This window comes from Hibiscus syriacus, unplaced genomic scaffold (genome assembly GCF_006381635.1).
Source record: "Hibiscus syriacus cultivar Baekdansim isolate YM2019G1 unplaced genomic scaffold, ASM638163v2 tig00112910_pilon, whole genome shotgun sequence".
NCBI lineage: Eukaryota > Viridiplantae > Streptophyta > Magnoliopsida > Malvales > Malvaceae > Hibiscus > Hibiscus syriacus.
The window spans coordinates 896443-911884 of record NW_024063417.1 but is presented as its reverse complement, the minus strand read 5'-3'; the positions used below and the strand labels follow the sequence as shown (position 1 = coordinate 911884).

The following is a 15442-nucleotide window of genomic DNA, read 5'->3' as shown; positions in this document are numbered from 1 at the left end:
AGTTAATAGGCTAACGTCCAGCTCAGACTACCGTCAATTTCTAAACGAAAAAAGGACGAGTTTGAAATATATGAATAGTTGAGTGACCATTTTGTAACTTTTAATAGTCGGGGGACTCAATAAAATATTACCCTATAGTCGGGAGATCATTTTATAACTTTTAATAGTTAGGGAACTCAACAAAATAATATCCTTTAATTAAGTGACCATTTGTGTATTTTACACTAATATATTTTTATAGTACAATTTATAATATATTAAATAAAAAATATTAGTAAAATAATGAAATATATCTCAGTGTTCGCGATTCCAAGCTATTAATCACTCTCTCTCAGAAGTATCACATTTAAGCAGTAAATCTCCACAAAATATATAAGTATGGTCCAAAGCTCAAAGCAACCCACAAAATGAATGCTTGAATCTCCAATCAACAACAAAGCATAAACTAAAGGACCTGATAATCCTATCCATAAAACAGATGTACAATCACGAACCAAACGAATTTAGGGTTCAATCACCACGTGTATATATATGGATGTATGAATGTCTAACATCAAATGAATGAGAATCTTCGATAAGATACTAAAATAATAGTGTCGAATATGATACCCTTCTTCTCCCTCATTTCCAAATATTTACTCGATAACCAGAGACAAACAAGAAAACATTCATATTTTCCACCATAAAAGCCTACAGAAGCATTGCTCTTAAAAGCCTCACACAAACATTCAAGATCAGCTTTCATCACAGATTATATAATACTAAATTACGGTTACGGCTGCGGCGTCACGATTGCTGGTGTTGTAGACGTTAGAACGTGATTTTTTCCTTAAAAATAACTACGTTTTATGTTGCGGATGTGGTTTGTGGTGTCGCGATAACTTTAAAAAATGTTATACACTATACGTTATGACCGCAATTTAATACAATGTGGCACCACAGATTTCAACCTAGAACAAAAGTTCTTTCCGGTTTTGAAACTTTGCTTCCACTGGAAACGAAGGACAAACAATCTACCATGTTCAAGATGAGAGAGGAGTGTAGTCACCAATTTTATCCAAAATTACTTTAAAATGAAAAAATCAATCAGCCATACCCTGCTGCCACGAAATCCCAGCAGCCACCATGCCCCCGATTGCAGCTCCACCAACTCACCATGCCCTGCCATTCGACCATCCAAGCCAACTGCACCAAGCAAAACACATTTTTTTATTTTATTTTATCTGATGGATGTAACGAGTTAGTATAAAACCCAAATCAGAAACAATTGTAAGAGAGGATTTTTTTTTCATATTAGAGAAAATACCAATACAAGCAAAAAAAAAGTCTCTCTCAGTTAAAAAAGGTCTTTTAGAGATCGACATTTTAGTTCTTTGACCTTTTTAGTCCCCGAACTTCGATTAATGTTTTAATTTTGGCATAATTAAATAGGTTAAATAGAGCCTTCACTTTTAGATTAGATTTCAAACTAGTCTTCTAATTTAGGGAATAATTCGAGTTGGCCCTAGCTTAATGCTGAAGGGACCATCTCGATTATTCAATTCGATAATTGATTACAATCAAATAGGATTAATATTAGAGTCTACATTTTTAGGCTTATGCCTCTAGGTTCTTTAATTTTCATAATTCGACACCTTATGATGGAAAAAGTCTTAATTCACTCTTAGCTTAATTAGGATAAATAAAATTTGTTTAATTATATTTTATTTTAAAACCTAAGGAAATGTTCATTTATTAGGAAATTAATGGTATATCTCCTGCAAGTGTGCTCAGGGGGTGACTACTGGTGATACCCTAAATAGGTCGACATCCTTTTCAAATATCGCATCATGACTTTCTAAAAACGTGGCAATATTCAGTTATTAGGCACAATAGTTAATCTCCCGCATTTACGCTTGGGATCGAATGTTATCGATCTCAATAAACGAATACCCTTTTCAACTTTTTGCATCCGTAATGATTTTCAATTTAAATAAAGATCGAACTCAAAATTTATAATTTTAAATATAAGGTAATCAACTAGGTACCAATTTTGGGCGCTTGTGGTGGTGCTAATCCCCCCACGCGTAACTGACTCACAAACCTGTTTTTGGATTTTCACAGACCTTAAAACTCGATATTTTGATAAAAATAAAATATTTTATTAAAATCACCCGGTTTTTACATTGTTCCAATCACACCCTAAATTATTGGTGGTGACTCCTCACATTTCGAAAAATCTTTTCAAAGAAAAAACCCCCTAGTCGGTATTGGTCTTTCCCCGCCTGGGTGAAAAACGATGTCGACAGCTTGGCGAATCTGCTGGGGACGTTTTGTTTTTTAAACAAATTGAGAGTAGAGCCACGAGCTGGTTACCCAATATTAGGATTTTGGGAAATTACGAGTTCGATCTTGTTTTAATTTACAGTTCATTATGTTATTTCAAAAGAAAAAAAGATTCTCTCTGATTAATGCTTACACTTATGTGAATATTTAGGCTGTTACATATCATAGCTCTAAAACTGAGCTCCAACCCGGTTTACCTAAGTAGGGAGAAACGTCACACCTAATGAGGAACATTGAGCTTCCTTGTGTAGGTCTGATAAAATATCTCTGTAAAGTACCCTAAGTTGCCTATCCGGATATCAGATCTGAGGTACGCTTTTAGTGGTGTGATCCCCTGAGCCGAATCTGATTCACAAGTCTGTAATGGGCCAGAATCAGAGTCAACCTTAGCAGGTTGTAAAGATGGCTCGAGAACCTTTGCTAGAACCCAACCTCATATAGAGAATTTAGTAAGCCTACCCCACTAGAGCCATGTGGATAACCTAGGAGATCTAGAACGCATGCGAATATGATTATTAATTTTCTTTGTATGCTCTATTTCAGTCTCAACTTTGAGTCGGATTTATTTATTGTTGCTAAGATTACATTTCTTTGACTAATTATTTTAACTGACTTGATTCTTTCTACTAACATTGATTTCTTTTTGTCTGGTCTTGAAGCATTTTTGCACGAACATGAAATATCATTCAAAGGTATTGATCCCTTAAATAATTGAACGTTTAGAAGGTTCTTGAAAAACAATGCCACAGTAATTCCTTTCAATGGGATCAGTAGAATTTTGAAGATGCTTTACGTAGATCAAGTAGCGTCAGGAGAGAGTCTACCTACTAAGGAGACGAACCGAATGTATACCCGCTGAGTTAACAAGTTGGATTCAAGAAGATTTGACGTTGAATCCAACAATTTAAGATCACGAACCAACTCGACAGATTTTTTAAAGTAGGAGATGAAGTAGAAGCTTTGAAGATGATGCAGTACCCAAATGCTCACAAGAGCTGGTCAACTTACAGATGGACCAGATCTTCACTTCCCAGTGTACCGAGACATTGTCGGTTTTTCAAGAATTGTTCAAGGAACAATTATTTTGTGATCAATGTCTTTTGCATACATTCATTTTGCATGACACTTGTATTCCTTAATACATTTCCAAATCATGCATTAAAAAATTCTTTCATTAAAATAATGATAATAAGATAAGAATTCTGATTGCAGTGATTCGGGTTCACACTAGTAGCAAGAACACTTATCATATACACGACAAAAGAAAAATACCTAAAGAAATAGCGAATAAACTAGCCAGAATTGAGAGAGAACAGAAAGAGATACAAGAAGAAATGAGGAGCAAGTTAACACAAATGGAAGCTAATATCGTAAACTCTCAGTTTGATATGCTAAACAAGGTGGAAGAAATATTTAGGAGACACTGGAAAGACCACTGTTGAAGACCCCATACATCCTCCAGGTTTCACACCTATTCACATTCCTGAGAACACCTCTGCACATCAAGGAATCTGATCACCAGTCTGTTTCACTGTTGAGAACCCACAATATCAGGCTGCAGCTTCATTCCCCACTGATTATCCTACCACTTCTGGGCTAAATCCAGGTGAACGTTGTACTAATAATGAGGTTCCTGACCTAAATGAATTAGCTAAAAGGGAAAAGATTATCCAAAGAATGAAAGATATAGAGGAGGTGGTAAAATCTAAGGAGATGGTCGAGTCATTCTATGGGTGAGATGCTAAGGAGCTAAGTTTGGTTCCCGATCTGGTTCTTCCACCAAAGTTCAAGATTCTAGACTTTGATAAGTACAATGGGACAACATGTCTTTCATCCCACATCACCATGTACTGTCATAGAATGGTTAGCTACGTGGAAAATGAGAAGTTGTTGATCCACTATTTTCAAGATAGTTTATCTGGACCTACTTCGAAATGGTATAACCAGCTAAAATGTACTATCCATTCTTGGAAAGAATTAGATCAAGCCTTTTTGAGTCAATACAAGCACATGATGGATCTAACCCTTGATAGAATCACGTTGCAAAGTATGGAGATGAGGTACAACGAGAGCTTCCGACAATATTCGCAATGATAGAGGGACGTTGCTTGTCAGGTGCATCCACCAGTGACCGAAAAAGAGTTCACTACTATGTTCATCAATAAATTAAAACCTCTATATATTGATCACATGATAGGGCCACCAAGAATTTCTCTGACATTGTCATGTGTGGAGAAATGATCAAACCGCTATCAAGAATGGCAAGATAAGAGGCTTGACAGTACTGACGTCAAGAAAGGAACTGATGTCAATACAATGAGATTTTATTTAGCTAATCATGGGACAAAACCTTATAGAATGACCTTAGAGAAGACCTTATTTGTGAAATTCCGGTAATATATGAAGAGCTGCTCCTAGTCCTAGTTGAGAGGAATCTCGTGACTCCAATTCAGTCTAAACCGAAAAAACCCCCATTTCTTGAGAGGCGTGATGCTAATGCAGTATGTAGCTACCACATGGGAAGCTCGGGGCATGCCACTGAGAATTGTGGGGCACTGAAGTGCAAGGTTCAACATTTAATCAATTTAGGGTTATAGACATTCGATGAATGATGGGGTATGCAAACCGAGAAAAATCATTGCAGCTACTATGAACTTTTGATGCACTTGCATATTGTCTTGTTTGAACTTCTTTTCTTTCTTTTTTCGTTAAAAAGCTTGTAAGTCACTTGACAATCGAACATTTTAAATAAACTGTTACCTTCTGAGGATGAGCAATGAGTAATTTTCAGACTCAAAATTCTTTAAATATCCATTAGATTGAAAGCTCTTTTAAAAATCAAAGTTATAGATCTTTGACAAAATGACAAGATTGAAAACTTATAAAACAAGGACCCTTGACCTTACCACAGATGATACATTTGAACCCCATACCCTTCTCTTATAGGGACCACTATAACTTTTCTCCTCTCATGAGGAAATGATCAAAAGGCTTGGCATTCAGGTATGAATAGGAGCGGACAACATGGGGTAGCTCTTGTGTATGACATTGCTAAACTGCCTAGACTACACTTATGTTGAAGACGTTCAATGATGACACTAATTTTCGAAAATGGAATGGTGGAGTAGACGAATTTAGTTTAGGTAAGTTATTTGGGAACTAAACTCTAAATGTGGGATTTTCTGACCATCAAAGACACCTAGACTATAACAGGTTCTTCTCGATGAGCTTAAGAAATTCTAAATCTAAATACTCAAAAGGTTAATAAATTATTATTATACAATAAAGCTGAGCTATTTCGCAAAAGCAATTGGTTACAGGGGCAACTCAAAAGCCCTAGCTTTATGAATAGATTGCATTCAAACCATGACATTACTCAGATACTCGACAGTTCGGTGTTTACTCCATTGTAATTGTCAAGTCGAAGATCTTGTGATGAGATGAACCCTTTAGCTAGCCCAATGAAGGTGATTATAAGATATATACAATAAATTTGAATTTAGCTAGTCCAAATAATGGCAAATTAAATCAAGTTGATCTAATAATGAGTTTCAATGAAAATGGACTAAGGGAATCGAGAAACACCTATTATAGTCAACCTCACACAAGCACGCATGAATTTTATGTTTAGACTGATGTCCTTGCACTACCTTTGTTAAAGGAAATCTATGAAACTTGAACAAATGAAAGATTTAAGAGAACCGAAACAGAGGTGTTCTAGAGAGTCTAGTGATTGATTATGCTAGTTGTATCATTTTGTCCGCATCTGATTAAAATACCAAGCCAAAGAAGAGAGACATGTCATAAGGTTCACATGGACCGGAAAAGAAATAACATTTCGATGACTGAAACCTTAGAAACTTTAAGGAGCTAACGTGAAACCAACCCATTAATTTTGACACTTGTCAAAAAGGTATAACTTTGAAAGATTAAAAGAGTTGTTGATCCTTTTGATATTTGGTGAACCCATGTTATGTGATTTGCTTCAATTGTGAGCCTAAAAGGACAATTTTCTTAAACGAGCTTTCCATATTTTGAAAATAAAAAGAAATAAAATATTTTCAAATAGGAAAATCTCTCTAGAGAGTTCTTGTAACACCCTTAACTCATATCCTACCCGAATACAAGTCTGAGGTGTCACATTGACTTTTCAAAACCTTGACTCTTATAGAAAATCCCGGAAATTTTTAAAACTTTCATTAAAACGAAATACTTTAATTTACATAAGACCATAAAATACAAAATTGATCAGAGTATTCGTAATTAACACTTATTACATGCCAACATTCTATACATTACCAAGTACATACTTTGTCAATTACTTCTGATCTGATCTCTTAGTAGTATTGTTGTCCGTGCTACTTCTATTTCCACTTTTCCTGATTATTGGTACCTACGTGTAAATCACTTACACACTAAGTCATAGACTTAGTGAGGCAATAAATGAATATGTAACAATAAACTTATGAATGGTCATACTTACAATTGGATCATGGCATTTCAATATGCATGTATCTATCGCGCGATAACATATAATGCACATACGAAATTTACCTTCTTGTATCACTTTCACTGTAAATTGGTATTTCAATTGCATAGCCCATGTATATTATTGAGATTAGAGGTATGTGAGTTCATTGAGGTTGTGCACTAATGCTGTCACCACAGCTCGTATCTATTCCCTCATGGGGCACCAAACCTTAGTTCAGTATTCGTCCCGTAGGACTCCTACATCCCGAAGGACTACGTCCCGAAGGACTATTATACCCTCGACTCTTGGCATGCCAATTACACCTATAATTCTCATATCGTATACTATTGGCATTATTCTTATATTTCATATGTTCATGTACTCATGTCATTTCTCTTGTGATCATGTAGCTCATGTCATTTCTCTTGTGATCATGTAGCTCATGTCACTTCATATCATGTTCTCATATCATATATCATATCACATATTATATCACATGAACATATATATGTCTTATGTATGTATCACAATAATTATCATGTATGCATATTCACAACTACTGTATTATAAAAATAAACATAGGGATTAGACTTACACAAGTCTTATTCCATTATAATATACATATAGTATGCACTCACCTTAGCTTTTCTTTGATTCGATTCTAATCCTTTGATCGTTCCGGAATAAGCTTACTTTTAGTATCTACATAATCACACATGGATCTATATCAGTATTATAACTAATATACTCTAATGATTCACTCTTTAGACTAAGAGAAAAGTCAATTTCATCTTTTAATGAAGGTATGCATCGACGCACTACTGATGCATCGGTGCATAAAAGGTATTCGATGTAGTATTATTGCTGGGATGCATCGATGCACTCCTTATGCATCGATGCACCAATTGTATTCGATGTTTTCTTATTAATGGGATGCATTGATGCACTACTTATGCATCGATGCATGAATTGTATTCGATGTCTTTATTTTAAAAGAGTACATCGATGCACTACCAATGCATCAGTGCACATTCAAACAATTTTTGGGTTTTAACCTTGATGCATCGATACACCATGAATGTGCATCGGTGCACTCTGCCCAGAATCCTCTTTTTGAACCCGAAAGTTCATTCATTTGGATTAAATCCTTCATGTTTAATCCCTTTTTTCATTATTAACTCTAGTACTCATCCTTAAACCAATTTATACTCATTTATTTCATCTTAAACCTTCAAATCCTATCCTTCATATGTAATTCAAGAATTACATTAACAAATCAACATGTTTGAATTCTGTTTTTAACACTTCGTATATCTTAACTAGATTGATGACAAGTCAAATATAACTTTCAATTCTAGTTATGAGCTATATTCCAAGATTTCATTTAAGAACTTCAAATCTTAAATCTCTCCTAACTCAATCATCATTTGATGTTAAGATAACTTAAGCTTTCCTTAAGCTTAGTTATCATCTAATAATCAAAACCCAATATTAAATTTAACAATAAACTCAATAATCAGAATTCTTACCTTTGCTTTGGTTCACACGTACAAGGAAGAAAGAAGAAGAAGATAACTCTGGAAGGCTTTGGTGTTCTCTTCTTTTCATCCCACTTGTACTCATATATATCCTTATCCCTTCTTTAATTAATTTTCCTTGCAAATGACTCTTTTGCCCTTCCATTTCTTCTTCCTTTCAATTCAATCCTACACAATATATAAATCTTTATACTATTCATTCATTCTATTTTAATCACCAAAATCTGAAACTTTCCAATTTAGTCACTAACCCGATATTGAGGATGTTACAGTTCTAGCCTAGAAATTGGCAAAGGTCCCTCAGACCTAGAAGCTCAGAATCAGAAAGTGGGGCAGAGAATTGGAATGTTAGGGAGCGAGAAAAGCAGATTTTTTGCAAAGAAATACGACGGTACATCGTGGTGTGGGATGAATGAAGACGAGCGGATCAAGAAGAGAACCAAGATTGCATGAGCACAATTTCACTGCTATTAATCAAAAAAGCATGCATTATACATACATGAATTTGCATATTTGTATCAAAGATCCATCATCTTATGTAGTGAAAACTTTAATTTTTTCCCTCTCACGAGGGTACCATTAAGATTTCTCTTGAAATCTTGTTTTTTTTCAAAGACATTTTCTCTTCTCATTAGGACCTTCAGGATAATTACATTTAACTACATTTTTACAGATTGTTCAAGAAAATAAGAGAAGGAAAAGACAAAACTCAAGCCTTGAATGAAGGGAGTTATACTCTGAGTGGCAGAACCTCAAGAATTGAGGAACCCAATCCAAGAAGAATCATTACTTTGATGTAGGGGCACATTACCCAAACGACATGATGTCTTCAAGAGAATTCTTAAAGAAACCATGTGTGATTTTCAGAGGCTCTTTGATAGGATGTTTTTTAATGAGTTTTTAGAAACTAAGACTGATTTTCATTGGTTTCTTGATGATTATTTCCAAAGAATTTTTAAAGAAACTAAGCCTAATTTTTAAGGGTACCATTAAGATTTCTCTTGAAATCTTGTTTATCTCGCTTGAGATATTTTCACTGGAAGAAGAAGATTTTATCTCGCTTGAGATAGTTTCACTCGAAACAGAAGATTTTATCTCGCTTAAGATAGTTTCACTCGAAATAGAAGATTTATCTCGCTTGAGATAGTTTCACTCGAAACAAAATATTTATCTCGTTTGATATAGTTTCACTCGAAACAAAAGATTTTATCTCGCTTTAGATAGTTTCACTCGAAACAAAAGATTTATATCGCTTGAGATAGTTTCACTCGAAACAGAAGATTTTATCTCGCTTGAGATAGTTTCACTCGGAACAGAAGATTTGATATTGCTGAAGATAGTTTCACTTGAAACGGAAGATTTATCTCGCTTGAGATAGTTTCACTCAAAACATAAGATTTATCTCCCTTGAGATCGTTTTTCTTAAAACAAATTACGCCTCACTTGAGGGATTAACATTTTCTTTGCTAGATTCACAACACTTCGAATCAGCGACGCCCCACTTGAGGGATCAACATTTCCTTTGCTTGACACACAATACTTCGAATCAACAATGCCCACCAGAGGGGATGACTTTTCATGTGCTCGATTCACAACACTTCGAATTAGCCATGCCTCACCTGAGGGACCAACATTCCAGTGGAGAATTCATGAGAATAACTTATTCAACCTTGGCTCGATTCACAACACTTCGAACCAGTGGATAGATCATAATGAGAAGAACTTGGAGCTAAGAGATCTAAGATGACCAAGCTGGATAAAATTAGTGTTTTTTGTCTTTGCCCTATTTTTGTTTCACAACAATGAGCAAAGAGGAGCAGTTGTAGTCATCAATTTTATCCAAAATAAATTAAAAATGAAGAAATCAATTAGCCATACCCTGCTGCCACCAAATCCTAGAAGCCACCACGCCCCCGATTGCAGCTCCACCAACTCACCATGCCCTGTCATGCGACCATCCACACCAACTGCACTAACTACGCCAAGCAAAATGCATTTTTTTATTTTATCTGATGGATGTAACGGGTTAGTATAAAACCCAAATCAGAAACAATTGTAAGAGAGGATTTTTTTCATATTAGAGAAAATACCAATACAAGCAAAAAAAAGTCTCTCTCGGTTAAAAAAAAACCAAGGTAACTTTGTTTTTTCAAGAACAATACGAAGCATTCAAGGTTTATTTTATTTTCTTTTTATTTCAAGCTTTATTTTTTCTCTCTTTTTTTAGACTTGAATCTCTTTAAGTAAAAAAGGGGGTGTTTTTAGTCTTCGGAGTATACCCACGTTCAGTGTTGGTTTCAAAAAAAAGGGTGATAAGTAGATTTTTTTTAGACTTCGAACAACAAAATAAAAATAGTTTTTTATATCGAATAACAACAACTCCACATTTTTACAGTAAAAAATGTGAAAATAAAAAGAAAGTAGATCGGGGTCGTATCTGAGTCGTCGGAGTATGTGGTAGTCAAACGATTTTGGTCTGATTTTAGGCGATTATGGGTCATTTTAGGCTTCGGGATAGGTTCAGGGTGGGTAGATCTACCTTCGGTGAAGTTTTGGGTCATTTTAGTTTTTTTGGTCGTCGTGTACGGCTGCCGGAGGGGCTCAAGGTGGCCGGCCTACTGCCGTCCTGGGAAGAGGGGAGAGAGTTTATATATTTTTTTCTTTTGAGTTTGGCTTAAAATGAAATTAAAAAAAAACAAAAGTTTGGTATATATAGGGTAAATTAAGGGTCTAATTGCATTAAGGCCCCTGAACCTTTGTCGTATTTTTGTAGTTTGGTCCCTGAAGGGACCAAAACTGCTATTTTAGCTTTCTGCCATGTATGCTTTATTTTTTTGATTTATTCACGTTTTAGTGGCCCAGGTTTTGGCGTGTTTTTACATTTTAGTTCATTAGGGTCCAAATATGTAATTTTCCCTTTTATTTGCCTACTTTTATTTATTTGGTGAAATTTCCTTTTAGTCCCTTCAAGTTTGTCGTGTTTTTGCATTTTAGTCATGTGTAGTAACTATTTAATTTTTTAAAATATATGTGGTTCGATTCTATAATTTTCCCTTTTTATTTTATAGATTACATTTTAGGCTTAAATAAAATGAAAAATTGCTCTTAGGTCCCTATATATTATGCGTGTTTTGTGTTTTAGTCACTAATTTGTTTAGATTTATTTTATTTCGAATTAGAGTTTAAATTTAATTTATTTTAATTTAGCCCTTTTTATGTTTAATTTATTCCCTTTAGGTTTAGGAATTTAAAAATTATACAATTAGGTCCTTGTATTTGTGTTTATTTTATTTTATTTTATTTTTTATTTGTTTTTATATTTTTTATTATTGTTATTTTATTATTTTAATTATGTTTATTAATTGTTTTGATATTTCATGGCTTTAATTCTTAGATTTAGTTTTAATTAGGTTAATATTCGAATCAAGCTTAGAAATTTGGACGACACTCTAGTTTAATTAGGGAGCTATTCGAGTCGAGTTTTCGCATACGATGCCCGATTACTCGAGTCGATTGCTCGATTCTAAAATTAATTAATAGTTAGTATTTTCTAAAAAAACTTTAAGTTTAATAATTTAGATAAAAATTATATTTTTAATTAGCCCCTAACTTTAGAAGTTATTAATTTAGGTCCTTAAGGTTTAAGTCTTTTAGAGCTCGACATTTTAGTTCTTTGACCATTTTTGTCCCCGGACTTCGATTAATGTTTTAATTTTGGCATAATTAAATTGGTTAAATAGAGCTTCCACTTTTAGATTAGATTTCAATCTAGTTTTTTTAATTTAGGGAATAATTCGAGTTGGCCATCGCCTAAATGCTCGCGGGATTATCTCGATTATTCGATTTGATAATTGATAATTGATTACAATTAAATAAGATTAATATTAGAGCCTACATTTTTAGGTTTATGCCTCTATGTTCTTTAATTTTCATAATTCGATACTTTAAGCTAGAAAAAGCCTTAATTCACTCATAGCTTAATTAGGATAAATAAAATTTGTTTAATTCCATTTTATTTTTAAACCTAAGGCAATGTTCATTTATTAGGGAATTAATGGTATATCTCCCACAAGTGTGCTCAGGGGGTGACTACTAGTGATCCCGAAATATTTCAAATATCACATCATGATTTTCTTAAAATGAGAAAATATTCAGTTATTAGGCACAATAGTTGATCTCCCGCATTTACGCTTGGGAGCGAATGCTATCGATCTCAATAAATGAATACCCTTTTCAACTTTTTGCATCCGTAATGATTTTCAAATTAAATAAAGATCGAACTCAAAATTTCCAATTTTAAATATACAGTAATCAACTATGTACCAATTTTTGGGCTTTGTGGGGTTGTTAATCTTTCCTCACGCATAATTGACTCCCTAATTATAAACAATCTTTCAATCAGGTGGTGACATGTGTCACCATCTGATTAAATTATTAAATGTATTAAATTAATTAAAATTAAAACTAGATTAATATAATATGTAAGTATTGAGGACCAAACATATAGTTATATTAATTTCATTAACTGTCACATCAACAGTTTCATTAAATATTAACGACTAGTAGCTTCATTGAATATAATCAAATAATTTAATGATTTTGGTTGATAAAATTAAAATATAGATAATTATAGTAAAAATAGTAAATAGTTAAGTGTTCATTTATATAATTTACCCGATTATTTAATATATTTTTTTTTGGAAAGATGATAAAGAAGAAAATATTTGACGTTGAAGAAAAGAGGTCAGCTTCAAGTTCAACTATAGCAAAATACGCCCCCGAGTTTAACGCAAGTCAAACCACCTTCAACTCCGCCATGAACTTCCCCCATAACCATTCCACAAACTCCCTCTCCTCCTCCTCCTCCACCTCCCCCTCTACCGCCCGCCAACCTCATCCCTCCTCCTCCACCACCGACACCGATCTCATGCACTCCTGGTGGGAATCTTTCTCCAATCAATGTTCCCGCATCCTATCCCTCTCTCCCCTCCTCCCCTCCCATGAAACCCCACTTTATTCCTTCGCCAATTCCGGCCGCCCCGCGCTCTCCCTCCTCTCCTCCCCCGTGCTCACTCCCTAATTTCCTCCGCCTTTTCGGCTCCTGGCTCTGGCTCTTGTTCTGACCCTCCTGCCAATGGCTCTACAAAACTTTCCAGTCCTCTGACCCTCATCTCCGCCTCGTTGTCATCTCTTTCCTCCCTCTTCTCTGTGGCATTTACCTTTACCGTATCCAATCATCGGATTCTTCTTCCCTCTCTTCCCTCACAGGCTTCGAAGCCGATCTCCTGGCCGTTTACTCTTTCGAAGTCAAATTCCGTTCCGAGAAAGCTCTTCTCGTCCAAATTCCATACATCTCCCAGTCCTCTCTGTACCATACTCCTCGTAACAAACCCACTGATAACATATCTAGATAATCCGTCGGCGTTTTATCATCTCCGCTTGAACCACATTTACCCGTTAAATCAACTAAGCGAGCCATTATTGTTGGAACCATGCTTGATTGTTATTACAAACAAGTCTCTCAAATGCCGGCTTGGTCTAAGCTGGACTTTTGCACGTCCGCCTCGGCTTGGGTAGGGCAAAATTGCCCTTGCAGAACCAAATTCGATCGGGATGATCATGATCACCATGAAACCGGAAACGGAAACAATAACAGACACTATAGCTTCTTTAGGGAGGATTCGGGCTTCAGTGGCAGAACTAGAAGCGATGACGTTGTCAGCGAAGATGATGTGATTAAGGATGTTGTGGCGGAGATGGACAATTTGGAGAAAAAGGGTGTGGGGATCCCTTTACCTTGGGAGCTTTTGAGGCCGGTGGTTACGATTTTGGGGCATTGTTCGTTTGGTCCTTCGAATTCGCAAGATGTGAAGGATGCTGCCTCGGTTGCCATTAGGTGTTTATACGCAACGGCGGCTCATGATTTGGCTCCACAAGCGATGTTGGCGTTGCAGAGTCTAATTAGGCTTGATAATAGTACAAGAGCAGCTTCTACGGCCGTGGGAAACATGTCTTGGAACGCTAACACACCTAACAAGGCTAAGAAGCCAACAATCCTTTTGGTTTCCAAGTGATTTCAAGGTTTGGTTGTGCAGGTAATGGGTAGGGAAGGGTATGGACCCGAACCTGACCCGGTCCAATCGTGTCAGATTTTTTTTTAAAAAAATTGAGTTCAGGTCGGGTCGGTTTTATGGTGAAAAATATCCAACCCGATCCGACCCAAAAAATTATAATTTTACCTTATATATTTAAGGATAATTGCAATAATATTTCTTTGATATTATTTTTTTCCAATTAAATCCCTATATTTATTGAATAAAATTAATATTTTTTAAAAATAAATTATTTTGGGTCAGGTTGAATTCGAATTTTATCTCAAAAAAATTGATTGAATTCAGGTCGGACAAAAGATATATATTTTCGGGTCGGGTCGGGTCGAGTATATAATATATAATTTTCATGTTGAGTAGAGTTGACCAGAAACCCGATCTGATCTGACCCATGACCATCCTCAGTAATGGGTGTGTATAGTTGAGCTCAAGTATATGTGTAGGATAATTTATACTTTGTGGGAAATCAGTTTGCCTACTATTGGTTTATTTGTTTTCCTTGGACTTGAATTGATTATGCATTTTCCTTTAATTATGTTCAGTTAGCTGTATCATTTGTAAGGTCTTGTTGCTTTCAGATTTGTGATAGCTTACAAATATGTGGTCTTATTTTTTTTTTTTAAATGAGGAATTGCTTATAGCTGTACTAAGTCTTTTTGCTTTATTGATTTGGAGAAGGGGCGGGTTTGGAACTATATGTTTACGCAAAAGGTAATATATGTTTACATATTTAATTTTTTGACAATAAAGACTTGTATTTCTGACATATGCGATACTTAAAGTCAAATCTCAAGAGATGACAACAAATCTCTTAACAATTAAAATCGTTTGGTTCGTGTTAAAGTCGAGTTCCTTTAACTGCATTCTTTCTGTCAGCGTTATAGTTTTATGATTGGTGTTGGACTTTTGACCACCGTGTACATTACTGCATGATAGGAGAGGTGCCTTTCCTTCAGTTCTGTTGATGCTTAACCGTTTTTGAGTTTCTCATATTCGTC

At 35.1% G+C, this 15442-nt stretch overlaps 1 pseudogene; it reads left to right on the top strand.

Moving 5' to 3' along the window:
• The first annotated feature begins 13115 nt into the window (after positions 1-13115).
• On the top strand, positions 13116-14958 carry LOC120184446 (annotated as a pseudogene).
• The last annotated feature ends 484 nt before the right edge of the window (positions 14959-15442 follow it).